Source organism: Pseudophryne corroboree, chromosome 2 (assembly GCF_028390025.1).
Source record: "Pseudophryne corroboree isolate aPseCor3 chromosome 2, aPseCor3.hap2, whole genome shotgun sequence".
In the NCBI taxonomy this organism is placed as follows: domain Eukaryota; kingdom Metazoa; phylum Chordata; class Amphibia; order Anura; family Myobatrachidae; genus Pseudophryne; species Pseudophryne corroboree.
The window spans coordinates 79,232,572-79,247,380 of NC_086445.1; the positions used below are offsets into that span (position 1 = coordinate 79,232,572).

General features: G+C 47.2%; 1 protein-coding gene and 1 non-coding gene across 2 annotated transcripts in view; one reads left to right on the forward strand and one right to left on the reverse strand.

The window, feature by feature from the left end:
• Window positions 1-14,809, reverse strand: part of MRE11 (MRE11 homolog, double strand break repair nuclease) — a 605,744-nt gene that overhangs the window by 28,806 nt on the left and 562,129 nt on the right. The gene's annotated exons all lie outside the window — the stretch shown is intronic.
• Window positions 6,409-6,527, forward strand: LOC135053136 (5S ribosomal RNA). Its single transcript, XR_010242525.1, has one exon. It is a non-coding gene; the product is annotated as a 5S ribosomal RNA (ribosomal RNA).

Genomic DNA, 14,809 nt, shown 5'->3' on the forward strand with positions numbered 1-14,809 from the left:
CCCCTGAGTACTTAACTAACTGTAGTTAATAAATTATAAAAAAGTGCCTGCAAACATGATATACTGTATTGCATTAGTCTGTATGAGAAGGGGGGATTTAATTTTAACATCCACCAATGCGCTGATATATAAGAAGCTTCTTGAACACCTGAAAGTAAACAGGACTATGCTCCACCATTCTGAAATTTTGGCCAGTTTTAAATTGGGAAAAATAACCCCACTGTTTAAGGGGGGTGGTTACAATTTCACTCTTAGGGCCTAATTGAAACCTGATCGCTGTTGTGCGAAATCACACAGTGGGCGATTTATCGAATGACTGCGCGTATGCAGTCACGAGCCCAAACAGAGACAGAATGGTGCGAAAATTTCGCAAGGTGGCAGGAAGCGGGCGTTTGGGGGTGGTAAATGGCCGTTTTCTGTTAGTGTCAGGAAAAAGACAGGCGCACCCAAGCGTTTTCAGGGAGGGTGTCTGACGTCAGCTCCGGCCCCGATCACCCTGAAAAAATGCCTAATTCAGACCTGATTGCTCCTCTGTGTTTTTTGCAGAGGTCTGCGATCAGATAGCCACCGCCCATAGAGAGTGAAAACCCGCCCCGTGCAAGTGTGTGAATGCATGTGTACACCGTGCGAAAACTTCGCCAGACAGCGGACATCTGCAAATTCAATCACATCTCACTCACCATTGAATGATTTTACGAGTCTGTGCAGTGCGTGCGTAGCCCAGGACCTACTCCTACAGTGTGATACAAACTGGCTGATCGGGGCCGGAGCTGACGTCACACACCCTCCCTGAAACCGCTTGGGAACGCCTGCATTTTTCCTGACACTCCCAGAAAGCGGGCAGTTACCACCCACTAAAGGAGGTCATTCCGAGTCGTTCGCTCGGAAAATTTCTTCGCATCGCAGCGTTTTTCCGCTTAGTGCGCATGCGCAATGTCCGCACTGCGACTGCGCCAAGTAAATTTGCTATGAAGTTAGGATTTTTACTCACGGCTTTTTCTTCGCTCAGACGATCGTAGTGTGATTGACAGGAAATGGGTGTTTCTGGGCGGAAACTGGCCGTTTTATGGGCGTGTGGGAAAAAACGCTACCGTTTCCGGAAAAAACGCGGGAGTGGCTGGAGAAACGGAGGAGTGTCTGGGCGAACGCTGGGTGTGTTTGTGACGTCAAACCAGGAACGACAAGCACTGAACTGATCGCAGATGCCGAGTAAGTCTGAAGCTACTCTGAAACTGCTACGAGATGTCTTATCGCAATATTGCGAATCTTTCGTGCGCAATTTTAAGAAGCTAAGATTCACTCCCAGTAGGCGGCGGCTTAGCGTGTGCAATACTGCTAAAATCGCCTTGCGAGCGAACAACTCGGAATGAGGGCCCATGTCCTCTCCCTGTCAATCACCTTGCGTAGGCCTAACGATAGAAATTTTCACACCACTCTGTTGCTGTTTGGGCTCATCTCTGCGCATTGCGGTGCACACGCATGCGTAGTAATTCGATAATCGGCTGCTGTGCGATTTCACACAACAGCGATCAGGTCTGAGTTAAGATTTTGACAAATAAATTTAAGGAGAGCAGTAGAAATAAATGTCTCATCTGCCACAGACAGTAAAGGGGGGTAACACGGGAGATGTGTGCTGAGCGCTCTATCACAGACCGCTCAGCGCACATCTCTCCCACCGTAAAGCACTCAGCGGTGAAGTGAGCGACCTGACTAGATTTGTCCTGCATGCATGCAAGCCAAATCTAGAGCCAGCGATAGCGACACATGGGACCCTGCATCGCTGTCGCCGGCACCCTACACAAAGAGCGACTTGCGCTTCAATTCTAAGCAATCTAGTTAGCATTTGCTGCAGATAAAACAATTTTAGGAACATAGATGGTCATTCCGAGTTGATCGCAGCCAGCAACTTTTTGCTGCTGCCGCGATCAACTAGTCCACGCTTATGGGGGAGTATATTTTAGCTTAGCAGGGCTGCGATCGCTTGTGCAGCCCTGCTAAGCTAAAAAAAATTCAAGCAAAAGTAGACTACTTACCCTGTGCGATGGATCCAGCGATGATGGGCCCGGCTTTGACGTCACTCCTCCGCCCTCCTGTACACACCCGCGTTTTACTCACCACTCCCCGAAAACGGCTCCAAACGATCCGAATCCGCCCATCCACGCCTCCTTCCTGTCAGTCTTCTTAGCGGTCACCGCTGCAACAGCTTCCGTCGGTAGCCGCGACTTAAAGCAGCGACCCCTGTCGCCGGGCAACGTCGCGCACGCGCACTATGCTGGACGGCTGTCATGTGCAGCATCAGCAAATCTGTCAGTTCTGCGTTCAGCATTGATCAAGAACCTGGATGCTGCTGCTGCTGCTCTCTCTTCTTTGTATTCAGGTTGTTACTGGTAATTAGGATACTAGCTGCACAGCTTATGTGGAGTAACTTGTTAATTAATATTACTCATGTTTTGCTGGTTATACTTATGACTTACCTCTGCTTCAGTTTGTGGAACTACAGGTCACAGCTAGGTCCTGCATAGTTCTCTCCCAGTGCCTCAGCTCCTGCATTCAGCAACTGACTCCACAGGTGTCTGCATTCTGTAATTACAGCTGGTTACCTGAATCCTACTATTCAGCTGTCAGCCTGCTCAGTCTGTACTGCAGCTGCATGATATATCAATTACTGGGGGGGCCTGTCTGGTGCTCTCAGCTAATTGGTCCAGCTTGTTCTTTTAAGCCTCTCAATCCCAAGATGCTTTGCCAGTTATAGATTATGCTTTTCTGTTCAGCTCCATGGTTCATGTCTCTGGTTCCAGCTATCTGTCCGGTGGGTTTTGCCTTGTTTCTGCATTGAATTCCAGCTTTACCATCTTGCTGGCGAACTTGGTCTGCCGACTACCAATACCCTGTCTCCAAGTGTCTGCACCCCAGTCCGTCCGTGTACCGCTACCTCCTGTGTCTCTCCTAGAGTTCCTGCTGTTTTCCCATCTCCACGGCCCCAGTATACCATCTGGCTGTGTGTACCCTGCCACCTTCACCAGTTCCTGTTTGTTCCTGCGTACCACTGCGGTTTGTCATATACATCTGGACTATCATACAACACCTCTGCCATAATTCTAGTCCAGTTCAGGTATCAAGTGACCCAGACAGAGGGCCACGACCTGCACGTCAGGAGCCGCGAAGCCCATATCCCCTTGCGGGGTTCCCTGGTGAAAACCTCCCGGTGTGTTAGACTCTGCGTCTCTGTTCTGGGTAATGTCAACTACTTGGTACCTGACCCCAAGTTCCAGATTCTGCACCAAGTCTCTGACATTTACCCAGTCTCTGACATTATAACTGGCCAATCACTGAATAGCAAGAGGGGTCCAGCTCCGGTCCAGCCAAATCCAGTCCGGTCCAGCCGAGTTTATTCCACTCTGGTCCAATCCACCCTGGTTCAGCGAAGCCCACTCCGGTCCATGCAAATCCATTCTACTCTAGTCCAGCCCACTCCACTCCAGGCAAGTCAATTCAAGTCCAGCCATGTCAAATCCAGTCCAGTCTTCCACTTCAAGTAAGAATCCAGAAAGTGAATCTGGTCAGATTCTGCACAGCAAAGTGAAAGTCTTTGAAGACATGCTTAACCTTTTGTCACAAGCCTTTCTAGGGCTCTCAATTCCTGTAGACAGGGGGCCGCGACCTGCACGTCGGGAGCCATGAAGCCCATATCCCCTTGTGGGGTTCCCTGGTGAAAATCTCCCGGCGTGTTAGGCTCCGCACCTCTGTTCTGGGTATCGTCAACTACTTGGTACCTGACCCCAAGTTCCAGATTCTGCACCAAGTCTCTGACATTCAACCAGTCTCTGACATTGACCCCAAGTTCCAGATTCTGAACCAAGTCTCTGACAATCACCCAGTCTCTGACAACGGCCATCTAAACTGAGCGATCAGGGGAGAAGGACCCTAGTCAGGGAGGTGACCAAGAACCCGATGGTCACTCTTTCAGGGCTACAGCATTCCTCTGTGGAGAAAGGAGACCCTTCCAGAAGGATAACCATCTCTACAGCAAACCACCAATCAGGCCTGTATGGTAGAGTGGCCAGATGGAAGCTACTCCTTAGTAAAAAAGCACATGGCAGCCCACCTGGAGTTGGCCAAAATGCACCAGACCATGAGAAACAAAATTCTCTGGTCTGATGAAACAAAAATTTAAATCTTTGGCGTGATTATCAGGCGTCATGTTTGGAGGAACCGCTCATCACCAGGCCAATACAATACCAGTAAAGCATGGTGGTGGCAGTATCATGCTGTGGGGATGTTTTTCATCGGCAGGAACTAAGAGACTAGTCAGGATAGAGGGAAAGATGAATACAGCAAGACATCATGGATGAAAACCTGCTCCAGAGCGCTCTTGACCTCAGACTGGGACAAAGGTTCATCTTTCAGCAGGACAACGACCCTAAACAGCCAAGATATCAAGGGAGTGGCTTCAGGGCAACTCTGTGAATGTCCTTGCGTGGCCCAGCCAAAGCCCAGACTTGAATCCGATTGCACATTTCTGGAGAGCTCTGAAGTGGCTTTGCACTGACGCTTGAGAGGTGCTGCAAAGAGGAATGGGTGAAACTGCCCAAATATAGGTGTGCCAAGCTTGTGGCATCATATTCAAAAAGACTTGAGGCTGTAATTGCTGCCAAAGGTGCATCAACAAAGTATTGAGCAAAGGCCGTGAATACTTATGTACATGTGATTTTCGTTTTTATATTTATTAATAAATTTACAAAAATCTCGAAAAACTTTTTTTTCATGTTGTCCTTATGGGGTATTGTGTGTAGAATTTTGAGGGAAATATACGTTATGGTAAGAACTTACTGTTGATAACGGTATTTCTCCACAGGATAACATTGGGATATGATGAAGCAACAGTGGATTTGCACCAATCGGTCAAAGTTTTTTGGCCTCCCAGCATGCAATGGGCCCATCAATATATCCCTGCCTCCTGGCTCAGGCAAATCAGTTGTATTCCAAAGCTCAAGGCAGGAGCATCATAGATAGCCCTTATCAGGCGAGAAGAACACACATACATACACACCCTTCCGTACAAGAAGGAAGAGGTTAGTGAGTAAAAGGATCCTCAAATCAGGTGCGTCAGGGTGGGATCCCTGTGGATCATGTGGACTTAGGAGAAATATTGTTATCAACGGTAAGTTCTTACCATAACGTATATTTCTCTGGCAGGGTCCACAGGTTATCCACAGGATAACATTGGGAGTTCCCAAAGCAATTTACGGGTGGGGACGCTCCTGATTGGACAGGAGAATCCTTCGCCCGAATTCAGCATCCTGAGAGGCAAAGGTATCCATGGCATAATGTCTAATGAATGTGTTAATGGAAGACCATGTGGCTGCCTTACATATCTGTTCTGCCCATGATGAACCTACCTTATGAGTAGAGTGAGCAGAGACATTAGCCGGAACAGGGAGATCAGCTTGAGAATATGCTTCTGAAATCGTCATCCGAAGCCACCTTGCAAGTGTCTGCTTATCAGCAGGCCATCCTCTCTTGTGAAATCCGTAGAGAATGAAGAGAGAATCTGTCATTCTGATGGCACTGATACGATCCACATAGATCCTTAAGGCACGGACAATGTCCAGCGATGCATCTCCCGCAGAAAGGCCAGGTACCTGGAAAGCCGGGACTACAGTTTCTTCATTAAGGTGGAATTTAGACACCACCTTTGGAAGATACCCAGATCTAGTCCTGAGAACTGCCTTATCTGGATAAAAAATCAGAAATGGGTAACGACATGACAATGCCCCTAAATCTGACACTCTTCTAGCTGACACTGTTGTGGGCGCACTCTTATGTTAAATCAGGATATAAAATTAAAATTACATCTTTATTTATTATGATTAAAAGGATAACTATCCTATAACAAACACAACACTAAAGACCACCCAAATGCATCAACATAGAGATATGTGACAATGAGATCAAAGATAATGTTCTGACACACAAGAACATTTCCTTTCTACTACAGTTCATGCCACTTTTTGAATAATGGTTATTTTTCATATGATATGATCTAAACATTTTATATTGTACTTATTTCATTTCACCATATACATTCGCTAATTCCATAGCACAAACGTTGTTGGTTGGTTTGTACTAATAGCTTTCCCTTCAATTGTATTCTTATCACTCTTTTATTCGTGGACTCTCACCAGCGATCCACTGGATAATACAGAGGATATATATATATATATATATATATATATAGGGCCTTTTCCTTTGCCTAACGCTGGCAGCAAATCCACCTTGGACACATCTCCTCCTTTTATTCTATCACTTTTGCATTTATTAATAGTTATATATTTTTTCCTTTATTTTTCCTTTTTTCACTTTCTGTGAACTCTTATCAGTGATCCCGGAGTGGGAGCGCAATTAGTGATCTACTGTCATACCACACTGTTAACGCCCAATACCGTCCGATCTTGGAAGCTAAGCAGTGTTGGGCTTGGTTAGTACTTCGATGGGCGACCTCCTAGGAATACCAAGTGCAGTAGAACCCAGTATACATCAGGTACTCCGTGCCTAACACTGACAGCAGATTCACCCTATTACCTTTCTGGTACTCATTTCTGCTCCTATACACACTGTTTCTATTGGGTACATTATATATTTTTTATTGTTTTATTTATTCAGCAATAGGCATCTATTCCCAGCCACACTCCTATTAGATGTTTCAGATCTAATCTTATTTTGACCTATATTTGTAAGCTGTTTTATACAATAATCCAGGAAAATACTGGTTGATTTGTCTGGTGTGATGGCTGTGAATTAATCAATTAACCAATGGTGTAGTTCATATCAATTTATTTCAGCTTCTTGTGTGACAGAACATTATCTTTGATCTCATTGTCACATATCTCTATGTTGATGCATTGTCCAACCCATTTGGTTGGTCCTTAGTGTTGTGTTTGTTATAGGATAGTTATCCTTTTAATCATAATAAATAAAGATGTAATTTTAATTTGATATCCTGATTTAACATAAGAGTGCGCCCACACCAGTGTCTTATTTTCTTCCTTTTGTGACAAAGCTTGTTATACTGACTCTGGGTGCACCACCAATTGGACCATAACCGGGATACCTTACCTTAATTGTCCATTTTGGTTTTTCTATACATAGACTATCTAACAGACCTGTGCGGGATCTCTCATATATTTCCACTCTTCTAGCTGACGCCATGGCCAGTAGAAAGAGAACTCCAGCTGTCAACCATTTAAGATCCACTTTATTAAGTGGTTCAAATGGGGCAACTTGAAGGGCCTTTAGGACTAAATTTAAGTCCCAAGACACTGTAGGAGGAACATAAGGAGGTTGAATGCGCAGCATTTCCTGGAAAAAAGTTGCCTGTAAGTTGGCAATTTTCTTTTGGAACCATACAGTCAATGCTGACACTTGCACTCTCAAGAAAGCCACCTTCAACCTTTATCCATTCCTGCCTGAAGGAATGCTAAGACCCTGTAAACTCTGAAATTTTCCATTCAATGTACCAATCAATATAGGTTTGCTATATTTGGTGATAAATGTGAGCTGAGGAAGGTATAATTGCTCTGAGAATTGTTTGAATTACCTGTTGCGATAATCCTCTTGACTTCAGGATAGAGGTTTCAAGAGCCACGCCATCAAAGACAGTCGATCCAGATGTCTGTGATAACCCTGCATCAGTAGATCTGGACTTTCAGGGAGCAGGAGTGCGGCATCCATCGATCCTTCTGGGCCAAGCCGGGGCTATTATTATCATGGCACCCTTTCCTTGCTTTATCTTTCTCACCACCCTAGGTAATAGGGTGATTGGAGGAAACATATAAGCCAGATGAAAGTCCCATCTCACTGACGGTGCATCTACAAAGATCACTTTGGGATCCTTTGTTCTTGACCCGTATGGGAGAACTTTGTTGTTCTGACGGAACGCCTTGAAATCTATCTCTGGCAATCCCCACTTGTCTACTAGGGTCTGGAAGACCTCCGGGTGTAAAGCCCATTTGCTTGTCTGAATGGCGTGTCGACTGAGAAAATCCGCTTCCCAGTTTAAGACTCCCGGAATGAACACTGCGGACAAGGCTGGATGATGAAGTTCTGCCCACTTTGGTATGTGACTTACCTCCTTCATCGCTTTACGGCTGCAAGTTCCTCCCTGATGGTTGAGGTACGCTACTGCCATCGCATTGTCTGAGCGGATCTGAACTGGTTTTCTCCGAAGAATGTCCTTTGCCTGAATCAGTGCCATGTATATGGCCCGAAGTTCCAATATATTTATTGGCAGGCAACCTTCTTCCTTGGTCCATTTCCCCTGGAAACACAACCTTCCTGACACTGCTACCCAGCCCTGGAGACTGGCATCTGTTGTCAGAGTTTCCCAATCTGATATCCAAAAGGGTCTCCCCTTGTCCAGATGGGATGTCTGTAGCCACCAGGCTAATGACCTTCATACTTCTATCGTAAGAACCATAGTCTGCATTTTTATCATCTGATGCAACCCATTCCATTTGGCCAGAACCAAATGCTACAGAGGCCTCGAGTGGAACTGTGCAAACTCCACCATGTCGAACGTTGACACCATCAATCCCATCACACGCATTGCTGCGTGAATGGATACCTTTTGACTGTGTAGGAAGTCCTGAATCCTTGACTGAACCTTGGATATCTTGTTCAGAGGTAAGATTACTCTCTGAAGACTTGAATCTAGTACAGCTCCCAAGTGAGTCATCCGCTGTGACGGAACCAGGGACGATTTTGCCCAATTTATGAGCCATCCATGCTTTTGCAGACACGTTTTATCTGTTGCAGATGACATAGGAGCAATTCCTGCGACTGTGCCAGGATTAAAAGAACGTCGAGGTATGGAAAAATTCTTAGCCTCTGTTGGCGGAGATAAGCTGCCATTACCACCATAATCTTGGTAAATACTCTGGGGGCTGTGGCTAACCCAAAAGGTAGTGCCTGGAACTGAAAATGCTGTTGGAGGATAGCGAACAGTGCTATAGGAACATGTAGGTAAGCATCCTGTATATCCAGGGATACCATATAATCCCCTGGCTCCATGGGCAAAATGATGGAACGTAAAGTTTCCATCTGAAACTGAGGTACCCAAATGTACTTGTTCAGCACTTTGAGATTGAGAATGGGCCGAAATGACCCATTTGGTTTTTGAACTAGAAACAAGTTGGAGTAAAAACCCTGTCCTCGTTGCGCAGGAGGAACTAAAATGATTACTCCTGACTGATGCAATTTCTGAACTGCTTCTTGCAAAGCCTTGTCCTTCGTCTCTACCTGAGATGGGTCGGTACAAAAAATCCTTCGAGGGGGGTGCTTCTTGAAGGCAAAAGCATCACCTAGAGATACTGCTTTCTTCACCCAGGTATCTGTTGCAGACTGCTGCCAGATCTGTGCAAACTGAAGAAGTCGCCCCCCCCCCCCCACCCTGGGATCCCCCAGGTGGAGGCCCGCACCATCAGGCTGATGGCTTATTATCTGTTTTACCACCTGGTCCTCTGGCAGCCCAATGCTTTTTTGTCTTACCAGACTTGTTGTATTGGAACTGCCTGCCATCGCTTTTTCCTATAGCTTTTCCTTGAGACCGAAAGGGCCGAAAAGCCAGAACTTTAGGTTTGAAATTGTATGTGGAAGGAAACTTTACCTTCTTGGAGTCTGCTCCTGACTCCAAAATATCCATCAATTCTTTACCAAAAAGAATATCTCCAAAAATCAGGATTTTGGTACTTACCGATAAATCCCTTTCTCCGATTCCACAGGGGCCACTGGAGCGTAGTCACAATGGGGAAATAGTAGGCAGTAATTGGTAGCTGGCACTTTAAAATTCTCACACTGTGGCTAGCTCCTCCCCTACTATCTCCCCTCCAAGCCAGTCTACGTAAAACTGTGCCCGAGGAGAGCTGTAATAAACAAACCGTAAGGTAGAGGAGGTTAATGACGCCCTGTAACCCAGGATAACACAAACCCAACCTGGAACAGAACCTAACAAACAACCGGCTAGCCCGAACTCAACAAGCAGTCATATGGTGATCTGCAAACCGTTAAGCAAAAAACAAGGAGGAACAGCGCTGGGCGGGCGTCCAGTGGCCCCTGTGGAATCGGAGAAAGGGATTTATCGGTAAGTACCAAAATCCTGATTTCTCCTTCATCCACTAGGGGCCACTGGAGCGTAGTTACAATGGGGACGTCCCAGAGCTCCCAGAACGGGTGGGAGAGCGCTGAGAGTTCTGTAAAACCACTCGGCCAAACTGAGATGCAGAGGCCGCAAAAGTGTCAAACTTGTAGAATTTGACAAACGTATGACGGCCGGACCAAGTAGCCGCCCGACCTAAAGTATTCATGGAGACCCCACGGGCAGCTGCCCACGAAGGTCCCACCACGCACGTAAAGTGCGCTGAAATGGAAAACGGAGGCTCCCGAGCAATCGCCAAGAAGACTATCTGATGGTCAGATGTATCCAACAGCCCAGCATATGCTGGGACCCTGGCTATTTAGTACGGGAGCATCGTACAGAATAAAGAAGAAAAAACCCTTCGTCGAATAGCCTAAGACCTCTGTAGAGAAAGTCAGCGAGCCCTGACAACAGTCAAAGAGGACTGAAAAACACTAGTGTCAGATTTATATGAAAAACGGACATGCCCTTTGGGAGAAACGACCGCTGAGGCCGAAGCTCAGCCGGGGGAGTTGCTAATAGAGTACTCCCTGAAAGAGAGCCCGAACTTACGGGCGCCAGGCTAATTTCTTTTGGAAGAAAACCGAAAAAGGCAGGGACCGAAAATTCAGGTCAATGTGGTTTGAAGCGCAGCGGAGCAAAACCTCCCAGAGAAACCAAAGATTACGGCTGAATGGTAACTGAAAGAAGGGGAAAACCCCCTTTTATCCTTATTATGTCCCATACAGCTTTTCAAAAGTGGCAAAAGCGAGAAGAGGTAACAGACTTCTGAAATCGGGGCCTAGTAGGCCTAACCGAACTAGGGAACTCCTCTCTTCTGAGGGCTCGTGAACAGTCACACGGTTAAATGAAACCAGTGTAAGATTGAACAAAGAAAAGGAGCCTGTTGAAGTAGACAGTCCAGTGGAGGTAGGAGCCAAGGCTCCTCTACCGATAACAACAGTTGTAGCCGTATCTTCAAGTCATGGGTGGCCCAACCAGAGCCACCGAGAGGACTAGCACGCATATTCTCCTCCTGTGTTACCGAAAGTGAGGTAGAAATAGAAAAGGAGGCAGGATAGAATAACCAGAAACTCCCAGGAGCCCTGAGGGCATCCTCGGCTACTGCCACCAGAGCTCACGTCGGTGAGTAGTAAAGGGTTAAAGAGTCAGTCAGAACGCCCTGAGGTCGATTCGAAATCTCCGCCCACAGCAGACCAGCTGACAAAACTCCGGGGAATGTTCCCTCACCCAGGAGTCTGACCTGGTGGCCTGATCTGGAAAGAAGATTGTTGTCCCTCGCTCAGAGGGGAATGTAGGCGACCACTCATTGCGTCGCAGCTTGACTGAAGAAACAGAGTACCTGGTACTGAGGAAGGAAAAATCCTCCGACGGACCCTGTTGAGAAAACGTTTATGAGGAGCATAAATCGGATCTTCAGAAGCCACGTAATGTACAGAGTGGGATAGTAGCAGTAGATTGTCCCATTAGGGAACCAACGTCAACCCCTTGAAAAAGAGTTATTCTGTGATCTTCCTGAACCCTGTGGGAGCGGAAGAGAGACCGAAAGAAAAGGACTTACAGTGAAAATGAGAATCCTGTAATGCGACTGAGTAAAGCCCGATGAGGAAACCCAACGGAAATCAGTAAACAGGCATCCCTGAAGACAAGGGACGCGTAAAACTCCCTTTCTTGTTCAACTAGCAATCACAGACTGAAAGGATTCTAAGGCCAGAATAGGCCTGGCCGAGCCAACTGGCTTCGGAACGTGAAAAGAAAACAAAGGCCTGAGAACTGTCCCGATTCAAATGATATGTAAAAAACAGGGATCAACACCCTTTGCGGTTAGAAGCATATGGAGCGCCACCTGCATTATGACTCTCTTGTCATCGTAAATCGGCCGACCCCTGCCGAGGGACTCCCGAGACGGTTGTACTCCCAAATCTAGTCTGTAACCGCCCAAGCCTTCTTCCACCGACCTGCGCCTACCCTGGGACCCTCCAGGTGGTAGGAAAGTCTGACCTTTAGTGTGTGTATAGGATGATGTAAAATCAGACTGGACCGAGGATGCTGAGCCTCTGCTTCAGCTTTTTTTTTTTTTTTCCTTCTGAGATCCCCTGGCGACAGAGATATCGCCCGTGTGGAATCGGAAGCCTGAAAGGGCACGGTAAAAATCTAAAGGAAAGACCGGTAAAGGTCTGTCTTGGAGCTGGGGCAGAAGTAGGAGAAAACAAAGTGGACTTACCTCCAATGGTTCAAGAAATCCTGCAGAAAGTTCCTTCCCCTGAACCATCTGCCCCGTAGGATCTCATGTTCACCTGTCACTGTCGCAGCCCCAGAGGTCGTCGGGTTAAGACAGCCCAAAGCGAAAATGCAGGTTCCGAGACTGCAGACGTGGAGACCTCCAAAGAACATAAAGCAGAATCGTGATTCTGACCCGTACCAAAGTATCAATTGATCCGGATGCAAAACATCCTGTAACCTAGAGGACAATTGTTCCACAACCTACCTGCTCCGGACAAGGTAGAACCCTGCTGCCGTATATGTCTTCGATGGATCCCTGAGCAAGGTTGCCTCACGAAAACGGCAGCTTGTTGGACCGGCGATACATCGAGGGGTATACCCTGGAGAGGTTCTGATACCCTTTCCTGCCGTCTGCGGGGAAAGGATAGGAAAACAAACATTGTTTGATACCTGAAATTGTGTATTCGGGTGTCTGTCGGCCGTCTACCGGAGCCTGCCCAGCTCATCCGAAACTGGACCAGTCGCTGTCATTTCGTCATCGGCGTCGAACCCTGATGGACTTGACGTGTCTGCCTCCTTTACCTGCAGTCTCAGACGAATTGCTGTATAATGCACCTGGATATTCTGAGACACAGGTTCAGACTCCACAGAAAACAGACATCATCAGTATTGTAACATGGAAGGTTAGCAAGGTTCCTTTAGAAACCTGGAGAGGTGAAATGACCTACAAGGTCTCTGGTTACCAGTGACATTACCTGTATAATCTGAGCTGTTCAAACAGGAGTGTCATGCAGGTGCGTGGAGGGCTAAGCAGATGGCTCCACCGCATACTTCACACCTAAGAGGGAAGTCTTTGACTATCCCAGGTGAGACAAACGAAAGGAGAAAAGGTGGGTTAAATAAACACAGCCCTATGTAAGGTCTGCGCTATAATGTGTAGTGACCGACACGATTCAAATAAACTTTCTGGAGCAGCGGAGACCTGAACCAGTAGCGCTGCGCTGTGGGACAGGAGTCTTAGCCCTAGGCTATAGGAGCTCTCCTTAAAGTTTTGTTTGGATTCAAACCCCTGTTCAGATACCCGCTACTAGCGTACTGAGCCACAGCGCTATTTGTCTGATGCCTTACACACATTCCCCAATTACAAATAGCATTAGTAACTAGTGACACCAAGGAATAATAAAGGGAAGGCAACACCCTGCCCTGTATGTAGTGTACCGCTAATTAAGGTGCACCCGATGTTTCTCGGAGGTTCCGCTGGCTTTTCAAAATGGTGACCAGCCTGTGAGAAAAGATGGGTGAAAATGTTATGTGGCAAGGTGGGGTATTCTGTTTCTAGAAAACATTGCGGAAGTGTTTGTTTTATCCCCTATATATGGTATTGTATGGATATATCTATATACATACCCACACACACTTAAATATATATATACAAACATATCTATATATATCTATATACACACACCACAGTGAACCCATGCACCTAATAGGGCAGATAAATACTGTGCACCTAATAGGGCAGATAAATACTGTGTATTTGTAGGGTAAAGAAATACTGCACAGTAGATTTTTAATTATCAATGAGCCGAGTCCCAGCTCCTGTAATAGAGCAGATTCCCTGATCTAAATGTCTGAAATGGGGCAGAGGACTCCCCTGCAGGAGGAATGTAGCCAAAGCAAGATGTAACAATATTTCTGCAGCACACTGCACAGAAAAGCTACAAACTCCAGAGAAAGGTGTGTTGCCTAGAGACAATGAGAGCTGGGAGCCTCCACCGGGGGGGGGAATAAGCTTCACCCCCCTCATACATGTAAAGAATCCTCCCTGCACAGCCAGGAGAGGAAAGGAGCTTTCAGTGGCCCGGGGGACTGTGGAGCGGCGTCTCGTCATGCTGCAGCGGCTGGGGAGCGGAGAAAGCCCGCCGTACAGAGCGGGAGTTAGCTCCGCCCCCTCCACTTCGGCGCCAAATTCAAATCCGCTGTATAGTAAGCGGAAAGCGCCCATGCATCCCCCGGCCGCCTGTATGTGCGGCCGGGAGCGATGTGCGGCCGGGGAGCGGAAAGCCTGAGCCCGCCGAACGGAGCGGGAGTTAGCTCCGCCCCCCTGCTCCGGTCACTTTCAAATTAAAACCGCACTATCATCCGGCTGCCTGTAAGTGTGTATGCTGCGGCCGGGGAGAGTGTGTCCTTTGCTGGAATCGAACCCTAGCTCGTGGGCATCGTAACCATAGGTGTTACCACTCTGCCATGAGAGCTATGCTAATTATTACACAGATATATGATATATGTAAATGTATCACCCGACTGCCTGTATGCTGCAGCCGGGGAGTGAAGAGCGCTGAGCCCGCTTACAGAGCGGGCTGAAGCTCCGCCCCCCACATAATGGCGCCAATT